Here is a 13,042-nt window from a genome sequence, read left to right on the forward strand (position 1 = left end):
AAAAAATGTTGGGCGGCAGCCAAAATACCTTCCATGTCTTTTCCTTCCCAATCAACGATTGCTAATTTCAACGGCTCACTAATTTTCAGGAGGAGCCCCTGAACGAAGGCTGCCACTACAGCTTGTCGAGCTGTTTCTTCCGCTCTGTTAATACCTGAATACCTTTCAAATGCCTGTTTAAGGCGTTCCATATAATCAGCAGGATTTTCTCCCTTCAATTGTTTACATGCATTTATCTTAGTCCAGTCAGTCCGTTTGGGACACACCGAAAGGACTTCTCTGATTAAATTTTCCCTGTGTCGAACCAAGTCCTGATGTGTAAGATTTGGTCCGTCCTCTGATCCTGGCCAGTGTGCTTTATCGTAGAGACGATTAAGTGTCTCCCTGGGTAACATGGCTCGCAGAAGCTGATCTATGTCAGCCCAGGATGGGTCATAACACTGTACAACCATTTTCAATTGTTCCTGAAATTTCTCGGGATCTTCCCGAATTTTAGGAAATTTGTCAATCAAATTATATAAATCAACTGGTGACCAAGGAGCATGTACAGTTACCAACCGTCCATCTCCTCCGGGTAATTGCCTCAAAGGCAACAGCAAACTCCCTGTCTGAGGGTTAAACAACTCCCCATATTGATTACCCGTTTTATCCTGTCCCTTCTTTACAAGCGTTTTATATCAGCTGGGGTGAGGTAGGTGATTGCACAAAGGTTTTTAATAATTCAAAGGCATCTGATAGACGCCGTACTGGATCTTCGGTAGAATCACAGTCAGTTGCAGCACTGGCAATCGCTTCTTCGACGTGCTGAGATAACTCTGCAAGTCGTTGCTGAGCTTCAGGGGTAACCTGAGTGGATCCTGAGTTCCCCGAGGAATTCAACTTCCCCGATTCGGAATCCGAGGAACCTGACCCTCTCGAAGTCAAAGGGAACTGGGTAGTAGTAGATATATAAGAAGTGGGTTCAGAGCGGACAGAGGCCTCCTGTGAGGATTTGCAGTCGTCCCCTTCCTCCTCCGAGGCTGGGGCTTGGTCTCGGAGTTGGGTGGGCCACTGTCTGCACTCCAGGAACAAATCAATCACATCAGGGGACGGGGCTGATGGGGTTAAACAAGAAGCTGTCGCCTTTGTAATAGGGCGAACAGGAAAAAGGGATGATTTCGGGCCAGCAGCGGGCTGGTCCGTAGGGCCACAAGGATCAATTTATCCTGTGTCTCCTTAAGCTTTTGCCTAAGTTTCTCCTGAGAATCCTTTAGTCCCCTAACCTGAGACTCCTGACGCCTCTTTCCCATTTCATCATACCACAAAAATATGCATCAAACTGTCCCTGAGTGGCATTGGCAAGAAGGGCTCCCCTCAGGTGCACAATCCTGTCAAGGTCAAAACTTCCCTCCAGGGGAAACTGCAGTTTCAAATCATCCCTAGTATACCAATTCCATTTCTCTAAATATTTACACGTCAACGAACCATAATGTACATACATATAAGCAGCAGGCGTGCCTTTAGGTGGGACCGGAATGGCTTTTGACCCTCCGGACCCCATTCTCACTCCAGCTCTTGCTTCTACTCAAGCCAATCACACAAGGAATGCTTATCAGGACTGCCCCGGTTCTATCACCAGTGGCCCACCGACCTGCCCATGGCAGGAACACAAGGGAGCAGGTTCCGAGGCTCGGGATACCACCTCTGCTAAACCTACAGGGCGAGCGGGTAAGGGGGGTGGGCTAACAGAAAAGCCCGTGGTCTCCGCACGTCTCTCTTCAGCCCTGAGCACCAGCCTTCAAGCCAACGGTGCTGCAGCAGCTTCCGAGCCGACGGTGCAGTTTCCCTGGGGCTTCCCTCCTCTCCGAGAAGGGAAGGGAGCTTGTAGCTCCGGGGGGGAAACAAAGGGACCCTGCGGCCTTCGGTGAAGGCAGTGCTCAAAGAGCGGTCACAGGATCATGGGGACGTGGAGAGGGAAAAGGGCAACAGGATGGGGAACACACAAGCCCGGACGAGCCCCCAAATTGTTGTGGAAAAATTGACCACACCTTTGAATTTAGAATCAGGCAGCCTGAGGCACTTTATTAGAGTACAAGCATGCATGCAGGGAGAGAGGTAGCGTATTCCCCTATAAGGGTTAAGCTCCCCTCTGCCTGTTTCAATTCTTATCACACTTATAAAGGTTAAAACCGCAAATTAGCATTTTCTTAAAATTCCCTTATTTGGGAGTAACACTTATAACATAAGCAAGCTACTGCAATCTTCTTCCATATATGGTTTTTCCTTTCATTGTTTCTGGGCAGTTTTCGTTGGTGGTCTGCCAGTCTTAAGACCCTCTCTCTGCGGTTACTTATGCCAGCTAAAATTCATACAGAAAGCAAAAACAAGCTGAACACTTCTATCTTATTTCCTTCTTTTGGTTCCTCATTTTCCCTGAATGCCCTCTGTACAGATAAACATATTAAAAGCAGAAATGCAAACCTTGGCTTTATATATATAACAATTGTCTAGACTATAGGCCTTTGGGCCTAATACAATAAATGCTGCAAGCAAATAATAACCTGGGCTGGACAGGGGGGGCAAATTTTCCCTATCACAACTATCCCAGACAATGAAGCCATGGAAGGGACCTCTGGTGAGTGTACCTTGTAAATATAAGATATGGTTTAAAAGCAAGCGTTTTTTAATGATTAATTTGCCCTGAGGACTTGGGATGCATTTGCGGCCAGTACAGTTACTGGAAAAGTCTGTTAACATGTCTGGGGATGGAGTGGAAATCCTCCAGGGACATCTCCATGAAGCTCTCCTGGAGGTACTCCAAAAGCCTTTGCAGAAGGTTTCTGGGCAGCGCTGCTTTATTCTGTCCTCCATGGTAGGACACTTGACCACGCCATGCATGTAGCAAGTAATCTAGTATCATTGCATGACAAAGCATAGCTGCGTATGGTCCCGGTGACTGCTGGCATTCAAGCAACATCCATTCTTTATCTCGTTGTGTTATCCTCAGGAGAGTGATATCGTTCACGGTAACCTGGTTGAAATTCAGGAATTTAAGTAAGGGGACAGAGATGGCCATTCCTACTGGGCTGTTTGCCAGTGGCTTAAAAGAAATCCTTCCCTGCAGGTAGCCAAGCGGGGAGAAGCGGGGGGCGCGACTGGCGCTGAGCTTTTCCGCGTTTGGCTAGCAGGGATCTTTCCTGCTACCAGCCACACGGTTGTGGGGGAAGGGAAAGGGGGGTGTTTAGCAGTGATCTTCCATGATGCCAGCCACGGGGTGGTTTCTGCTGCTGCACATTAACAGGAAAGAAGCAGAACTCAGTGGTAACACCAAATCTGCAGGCACTCAATATTAAGATGCAAAATGCGACCTTGTAGTGAAGACACATGTGCTATGTAAGGTGAATAGTGTTGTTCACCATGAAAGAGTACGACCATTGTTCTCTAAAATGTATCTTTTTAAATACTTCTCTCCCTTTTTTCCCTCCCTCATGCAGCTGCAAATTTTTCAAGCCTCCCTCCTCCGTCCCGAAGGCTATCTCAGATAAGGCGGTGGAAAAAAAAGACGCGAGAAGAAATGTTTTCGGAAATCATGGAAGTGACCCGCAATGAAAGAGCTCATCTGAATGAGTGGAAGGACGTGGTAGCAAAGTACAGGAAAGATGCCAGTGACTGTGAGGACAGGAGGGATGAACATGAGGACAGGAGAGACGCTCGAGATGAGAGGAGAGATGCTCGAGATGAGAGGTGGCGGCAGGAAGATCAGCGGTGGCGGGATGCAACTCTGGGGCTGCTGCGTGATCAAACTGACATGCTCTGGCGTATGGTGGAGCTTCAGGAACGGCAGCAGGATCACAGAGAGCGGCTGCAGCCCCTGTATAACCACTCTCCCCCCTCACCATGTTCCTTAGCCTCTTCACCCACCAGATGAGTAGAACTCGTGGGAGTAGGCTCCGTGCACCCGCCCACTCCACCCCAGTGGACAGCCCAACCAAAAGGCTCTCATTATTATGAAATTTTTTTAGTGGCCTTTTCCTTCCCTACTGTTCTCCTCCCAAACCCCACCCGGGCTACCTTGTCAATTCTCTCCCTCTTTTTATAATTAAGTAATAAAGAATACGTGATTTTTAAATGAGAGTGACTTTATTTCCGTAGAAAGCAAGCTGTGATCGAAGGGGGTGGGTGGGTGGCTTACAGGGAATGAGTCAATCAAGTGGTGGGGGTTTATCAAGGAGAAACAAACACAGCAGTCACACTGTACCCTGGCCCGTGATGAAACTCGTTTTCAAAGCTTCTTTAATGCGCATCGCTTCCTGGTGTGCTCTTCTAATCGCCCTGGTGTCTGGCTGTGAGTAATCAGCAGCCAGGTGATTTGCCTCAGCCTCCCACCCCGCCATAAAGGTTTCCCCCTTACTCTCACAGAGATTGTGGAGCACACAGCAAGCAGCAATAACAATGGGGACATTGGTTTGGCTGAGGTCTGAGCGAGTCAGTAATGTGCGCCAGCGTGCCTTTAAATGGCCAAATGCACATTCTACCACCATTCTGCACTTGCTCAGCCTGTAGTTGAACAGCTCCTGACTACTGTCCAGGCTGCCTGTGTATGGATTCATGAGCCATGGCATCAAGGGGTAGGCTGGGTCCCCCAGGATAACAACAGGCATTTCAACATCCCCAACTGTTATTTTCTGGTCTGGGAAGTAATTCCCTTGCTGCAGCCGTTTAAACAGAGTAGTGTTCCTGAAGATGCGAGCGTCATGAACCCTTCCCGGCCATCCCACGTGGATGTTGGTGAAACGTCCCTTGTGATCCACCAGTGCTTGCAGCACCATGGAAAAGTACCCCTTGCTGTTTATGTAGTGGGTGCCCTGGTGCTCCGGTGCCAAGATAGGGATATGAGTTCCATCTATCGCCCCACCACAGTTAGGGAATCCCATTGCAGCAAAGCCATCCGCTATGACCTGCACATTTCCCAGAGTCACAACCTTTTGTAGCAGCAGCTTAATGATTGCTTTGGCTACTTGCATCACAGCAGCCCCCACAGTAGATTTCCCCACTCCAAATTGATTCCCAACTGAGCGGTAGCTGTCTGGCGTTGCAAGCTTCCACAGGGCTATCGCCACTCGCTTCTCAACTGTGAGGGCTGCTCTCATCTTTGTATTCTGGCGCTTCCGGGCAGGGGAAAGCAAGTCACAAAGTTCCATGAAAGTGCCCTTACGCATGCGAAAGTTTCGCAGCCACTGGGAATCATCCCACACCTGCAGCACTATGTGGTCCCACCAGTCTGTGCTTGTTTCCTGGGCCCAAACTCAGCGTTCAATGGCTAGAACCTGCCCCATTACCAGCAGGATCTCCAAAGCGCAGGGGCCCACAGTTTGACAGAATTCTGTGTCCATGTCCTCATCACTTTCGTCGCTGCGCTGCCGTAGCCGCAGCCTCCTTGCCTGGCTTTGCAGGTCCCAGTTCAGCATTGACTGCACGAGAATACGCGAGGTGTTTAAAATGTCCATGATTGCTGTCTTGAGCTCAGCAGGGTCCATGCTTGCCGTGGAATGGCATCTGCACAGTCCACCCAGGAAAAAAGACGCGAAACGATTGGCTGCTGCTGCTTTCACGGAGGGAGGGGTGAGGCTATACCCAGAACACCCGCAACAATGTTTTTTGCCCCATCAGGCACTGGGATCTCAACCCAGCATTCCAAAGGGTGGGGGAGACTGCGGGAACTATAGGATAGCTATGGGATAGCTACCCACAGTGCAACGCTCAGGAAATCGACACTATCCTTGGTACATGGACGCACACCGCCGAATTAATGTGCTTAGTGTGGCCGCGTGCACTCGACTTTATACAATCTGTTTTAAAAAACCGGTTTCTGTAAAATCGGAATAATCCCGTAGTGTAGATGTACCCTCAGTCTGGATCTGTAAAAGCAGCAAACACGGCTACCCCTCTGATACTATTTAGAGTGATAACTTCTCTGCAGAATGAAAGAAAGCTTTTCTGAGGGATTGTTTGGGACGTGAGAGGCAAAGGGCATTGTAAAATATGCCTGTCAAGCCAGCTGCTTTTCCTGATTCCACAGACTTTGATAAAACAATTCTGGTACCTGGTAAGCACTTTGACTTGCTGATAAACGTTTTGGCAGAACATTATTTTTCCATTAGATAGTAGAAACCCCCAGAAAGCTGACTGCAGGATATATGACTGCATTGTGTGAACTAGTCTCTACATGCTATGTTGATATCCTACCTGACAAAATGATTCATGATCAAATAACTGAAAAGACAAATAATTTTAAAATTAGAGAATCATTGTTCATGGGGAAAGCACTCCAACAAGGCTACTCAGTTAAAGGAAATGTAATAGCCATTAAAGGTGCAGAATCATTGGCCTGGACCGTCTGCCCTTAACTGACTACCTGGACATTCCCTTTGCATAATGGAATCCCCATTGGTAGCCTGCCAAAGGCCTCTAGTATAGAGAGTAAGGCAATAGAAAGAGGACATTCCAGAGTACTTCTGTGCTCCAACAATTCCTGGGTTTTAGAATGATCTCTCAGGATGTCCTTGCAGCTGGACACAATTTAGAGCAGTCTTGATGTTCTAATTTGTGCCAGGGGCCAAATTGGCTCCAAGCTAGTCCTGGGATTAAAGGGGTATAAAGGTGATTCAAAGCTTTCTATAAGGAAAAACAAGGATTCTCATTGCAGAATTGGGTTACAACAGAGTGCTATGCCTCAGGGACATATCCCTGCAAGAAATCTCTTTAAGTAAAAACTTGGCCTTTTTTGATCGAGTGCAAGATACATCTCTTTAGGTACGTCTACACTACGGGACTATTCCGAATTTGCATAAACCGGTTTTGTAAAACAGATTTTATAAAATCGAGTGCGCGCGGCCACACTAAACACATTAAATCGGTGGTGTGCGTCCATGGTCCGAGGCTAGCGTCGATTTCTGGAGCGTTGCACTGTGGGTAGCTATCCCGTAGCTATCCCATAGTTCCCGCAGCCTCCCCCGCCCCTTGGCATTTCCAGGTTGAGATCCCAGTGCCTGATGGGGCAAAAATCATTGTCGCGGGTGGTTCTGGGTACAGCCTCACCCCTCCCTCCCTGAGCAGCAGACAACCGTTTTGCGGCTTTTTTTGCTTGGTGAACTGTGCAGACGCCATAGCACAGCAAGCATGGACCCTGCTCAGCTCCATACCGCAATCGTGAATGTTTTAAACACCTCGCGCACTCTCGTGCAGTCTATGGTGAACCAGGACCTTCAATCCGAGGTGAGGATACGGCAGCGCGGCGATGACAGTGATGAGGACGTAGACACAGAATTCTCTCAAACCGCGGGCCCCTGCGCTTTGGAGATCCTGATGGTAACGGGGCAGATTCTATCCATTGAACGCCGATTTTGGGCCCGGGAAACAAGCACTGACTGGTGGGACCGCATTGTGTTGCCGGTGTGGGACGATTCCCAGTGGCTGCGAAACTTTCGCATGCGTAAGGGCACTTTCATGGAACTTTGTGACTTGCTTGCCCCTGCCCTGAAACGCCATAATACCAAGATGAGAGCAGCCCTCACAGTAGAGAAGCGAGTGGCGATAGCCCTGTGGAAGCTTGCAACGCCAGACAGCTACCGGTCAGTCGGGAATCAATTTGGAGTTGGAAAATCTACTGTGGGGGCTGCTGTGATGCAAGTAGCCAAAGCAATCACTAAGCTGCTGCTACAAAAGGTTGTGACTCTGGGAAACGTGCAGGCCATAGTGGATGGCTTTGCTGCACTGGGATTCCCTAACTGTGGGGGGGCGATAGATGGAACCCATATCCCTATCTTGGCACCGCAGCGCCAGGGCACCCAGTACGTAAACCGGAAGGGGTACTTTTCAATGGTGCTGCAAGCACTGGTAGATCACAAGGGACGTTTCACAAACATCCACGTGGGATGGCCAGGAAGGGTTCATGACGCTCGCGTCTTCAGAAGCACTACTCTGTTTAAACGGCTGCAGCAAGGGAATTACTTCCTAGACCAGAAAATAACAGTTGTGGATGTTGAAATGCCTGTCGTTATTCTGGGGGACCCAGCCTACCCCTTGATGCCATGGCTCATGAAGCCATACACAGGCAGCCTGGACAGTGGTCAGGATCTGTTCAATTACAGGCTGAGCAAGTGCAGAATGGTGGTGGAATGTGCATTTGGCCGTTTAAAGGCGCGCTGGCGGACATTACTGACTCGCTCAGACCTCAGCCAAACCAATGTCTCCTATGTTATTACTGCCTGCTGTATTCTCCACAATCTCTGTGAGAGTAAGGGGGAGACCTTTATGGCGGGGTGGGAGGCTGAGGCAAATCACCTGGCCGCTGATTACGAGCAGCCAGACACCAGGGAGATTAGAAGAGCACACCAGGAAGCGGTGCGCATCAGAGAAGCTTTGAAAACGAGCTTCATCAATGGCCAGGGTACAGTGTGACTGCTGTGTTTGTTGATGAACACCCAACCCCCTTGATTGACTCAGTCCCTGTAAGCAACTCCCCCTCCCCCTTCGAGTACAGCTTACTTATGCAAATAAAGTCACTCTCATTTAAAAAGCATGAATTCTTTATTGATTCATTATAAAAAGAGGGAGAGAAGTAAGGGTGTGGTTTGGGAGGAGGATAGGAGGGATGGAGAAGGCCATTAAAAAAAAATTCACAGTAACGACATCCTTCTGGTTGGGCTGTCCACTGGGGTGGAGTGGGCGGGTGCACGGAGCCTCCCCCCACGCATACTTACACATCTGGGTGTGGAGGATGTGGAACATGGTGAGGGTTGAGGGTGGTTATACAGGGGCTGCAGCGGCACTCTGTGATCCTGCTGCCGTTCCTGAAGCTCCACAAGACGCCGGAGCATGTCAGTTTGATCACGCAGCAGCCCCAGAGTTGCATCCCGCCACCGCTGATCTTCCTGCCGCCACCGCTGATTTTCCTGCCGGTCTTCCTGCCGCCACCTCTCATCTCGGTTGTCCCTCCTGTCCTCACGTTCATCCCTCCTGTCCTCACGTTCACTGGCCTCTTTCCTGTAATTTGAAACCACGTCCTTCCACTCATTCAGATGAGCTCTTTCATTGCGTGTAACTTCCATAATATCCGAGAACATCTCATCTTGCGTCTTCTTTTTCCTCCGCCTTATCTGTGCTAGCCTTTGGGATGGAGGAGGGATGGTTGAAAAATTTGCAGCTGCATGAGGGAGATAAATATTTAGAAAGATACATTTTACAGAACAATGGTTATACTCTTTCACAGTGAACAGCACTATTCACCTTACATAGCACATGTGATCTCCCTACAAGGTCGCATTTTTCATCTTAATAGTGAGTGCTTGCAGCTCTGGAGTTACAGATCTCACAGACACAGGTCCAGGCATCAGAATTCAGCTTGCATGCGGCCATGGTAAGCCACTGTCTTTCGGCTTCTGTAGTGATTTACCCCCCCCCCCCAACGCATGGCTAATACCACGCTAGCTCCCTGCTAATCAACAACCTTCCCACCCCCCCACCCCCCCACTGCGTGTCTGGTAGCTTGGGGAAGATCGCCGGTGACCAAACACAGAAAAGATCATCGGCATTTCACTCCTCCCCTCCCCCCGCTTCGCTACGTGCAGGAAAGTGTTTTTTTTAAGCTGCTGCAGTCCACGAACCCAGTAGAAAAATGGCCACCCCCCTTACTTAAATTCCTGATTTTTAACCAGGTTATCCTGAACGATATCACTTTGCTGAGGATAACAGAACAAGATAAAGAGCGGATGCTTCTTGAATGCCAGCAGTCACCGGGACCATACGCTGCTATGCTTTGCCACGCAATGATACCTGATTACTTGCTACATGCATGGCGTGGTAAAGTGTCCTACCATGGTGGGCGGAACAAGGCTGCCTTGCCCAGAAACCTTCTGCAAAGGCTTCTGGAGTACCTACAGGAGCGCTTCATCGAGATGTCCCTGGAGGATTTCCTCTCAATCCCCGGACATGTTAACAAACTTTTCTAAGTAACTATACTGTCTGCGAATGCATCCCAAGTCCTCAGGGCAAATCAATCATTAAAAAAGGCTTGCTTAAAAAACAATGTTTGCTATTTGCAAAGGTACACTCACCAGAGGTCCCTTCCATGGCGTCATTGTCTGGGATAGTGGCTTGTGAGGGCTGGGAGGAGGGTAATTCTGTCAGGGTGATAAAAAGCTCCTGGCTGCTGGGGCTCACGGAGTGCTGTGTGCTCTCTGCTAGGTCTTCCTCCTCTTCTTCATCTTCATCTTCCCCGTCTGCATAATCCTCAGCCATGGCAGAGATTACAACCCCCACCTTGGAATCCACGATCAGGGGTGGGGTACTTGTGGCGCAGCCCCCTAAAATTGCATGCAGCTCAGCATAGAAGCGGCATGTTTTTCGACCTGCCCCGGACCTTCCGTTTGCTTCTTTGGTTTTCTGGTAGGCTTGTCTGAGCTCCTTAACTTTCACTCTGCACTGCACTGAGTCCCTTCTGTGGCCTTTATCCGTCATAGCCTTAGAAATTCTTTCAAATACTTTTTCATTTCGTCTTTTGGAACGCAGTTCTGTTAGCACTGAATCCTCTCCCCAGATAGCAATCAGATCCAGTACCTCCCGTGCAGTCCATGCTGGGGCTCTTTTACGATTCTCAGGAGACTGCGTTGTTACCTGTGCTGATGAGCTGTGTGTGGTCACCTGTGCTGATGAGATCTCCACGCTGGAGAAGCAGGAAATGAATTTCAAAAGTTCGCGGGGCTTTTCCTGTCTACCTGGCCAGTGCATTCAAGTTCAGAATGCTGTCCAGAGCGGTCACTGGTGCACTGTGGGATACCGCCCGGAGGCCAATACCGTCGATCAGCGGCCACACTAACCCTAATCCGATATGGTAATACCGATACTAAAGTTACTCCTCTCGTTAGGGAGGAGTACAGAAACCGGTTTAAAGAGCCATTAAAATCGATATAAGGTTCCTCCTAGTGTGGACGGTTGTGGCGTTAAATCGGTTTTACGCTCTTAAAACCGATTTAAACGCCTAGTGTAGACCAGGCCTTTGACTAGGCTTCCCATGGATTGTGTGCTAGTTATTTAGCCACTCTCAGATCATCTTTTGACTGGGCAAATTGGCAGCAGAATGTGATCTTTTGAACCTCTTAATTTGAACTGCTAATGGTTCAATTTAAACAATATAAAGTGCACCGAGATACTACTGTGATGGATGCCATAATAAATAATTTTTAAAGTCACTAAGAGAAAAGTGGATAGTTTCTCACAAGGTGTTCCTATTTTATGGTGGAAAATCTAAAAATCCATGCATATAAGGCTTCTCTCTGACTAGAATGAACCAATCCTGCATACATCACACTGCAATGCTTCAGATACTGTAACAAAGAAGGTCTTAGATGTGTTTCTAAACTTGCAAGAAATTCAGACATTATATACAATTAAAAAGTATGCAGTCTCCATGTGCCCAAAGTAAGAAACACGCCACTCTCAAAAAGAGGATAGTTAATTATGGAAACACAGAGACTGTGGGTCTGATCCTGAAAGGGAACATAAGAAGATAAGAATGGCCATACTGGCTCAGATCAATGGTCCATCTAGCCCAGTATCCTGTCTTCCGACAGTGGCTGGTGCCAGATGCTTCAGAGGGAATGAACAGAACAAGGCAACTTATCAAGTGATCCATCCCCTGTTGTCCAGGCCCAACTTCTGGCAGTCAGAGATTTAGGAATGCCTAGAGCAGAGGACTACGTCCCTGACCACCTTGGCTAATAGCCATTGATGAACCTATCCTCCATGAACTTACCTAATTCTTTTTGAGCCCAGTTATAACTCTCCACATTCACAACATCCCCTGGCAACAAGTTCCACAGGTTGACTGCGTGTTGTGGTGAAGCAGTACTTCCTTACATTTCTTTTAAACCAGCTGCCTATTAATTTCATTGTGTGACCACATAACAAAGGAGCCAGGAAAGGGGTAAATAACAGTTCTTTATTCACTTTCTCCACACTGTTCATGATTTTCCAGACCTCTGTCATATCCCCCGTTAGTCGTCTCTTTTCTAAACTGACACATCACAGACTTTTAATCTCTCCTCATATGGAATCTGTTTCATAATCTTAATTTTTTGTTGCCCGTCTCTGTACTTTTTCAATTCTAATATATCTTTTTTCAGATGGGGCAACCAGAACTGCATGCAATATTCAAGGTGTGGGAGTACCATGGATTTATATAGTGGCATGATATTTTCTGTCTTATCATCTATCCCTTTCCTAATGGTTCCTAACATTTTCTTTTTTGACTGCCATGGCACACTGAGCAGATGTTTTCAGAGAACTATCCACAATGACCCCAACACCTCTTTCTTGAGGGGTAACTGCTAATTTAAACCCCAGTCATGGGGTTTTGTGCTCCCATGATGTTCCAGTGAAATTACTTAGATCAAGCTCTGTTTGATAACATACATGAAACCATTGACTGAGTGGATATCTCCAAAAGTAGTAGCAAAAAATCCAATGGACAAATATAAACATACACAGATATGAGAGACTTGGACTCTTGTAAACAGTTCATTGCCATCTCTTACAAAAATAAATGAAATGTTGAACAACCTGAAAGATACTTAATTGGAATTATCATCTGCATATCAACAGATATCTGCTGAATTACCAGGGCATTTCTATTTAAGTGCCTACATATGATTTATGCACCTAAATATGAAATTGATGATCAAAGTGACAAAGTTCAGAAAGAAATAATAACACCTGCACCATTTACTCTAGTAGAACTACCAAAGGGCTGATGGGGAAATACAGTCTTGGAGATAAGATCAGTTAATGATCAGGCAGTAACTCAGAGATATCAGTGTTTCTGGCAGTGTCCTCCCTTTCTATCAGCACAGAAATAATCATACATTTCTAAACAAATGTCTTTGAAGAAAAAAATGTCTAAAGAAATTGTAACAGATAATAGAGTACAATCAATCTCCAGGAAAAAGGAAAACTATTGAATGATGAATGGTATAACACATGAGAACTTCTCTTTACTATCCATATG

Source organism: Mauremys reevesii, linkage group 1 (genome assembly GCF_016161935.1).
Source record: "Mauremys reevesii isolate NIE-2019 linkage group 1, ASM1616193v1, whole genome shotgun sequence".
In the NCBI taxonomy this organism is placed as follows: domain Eukaryota; kingdom Metazoa; phylum Chordata; order Testudines; family Geoemydidae; genus Mauremys; species Mauremys reevesii.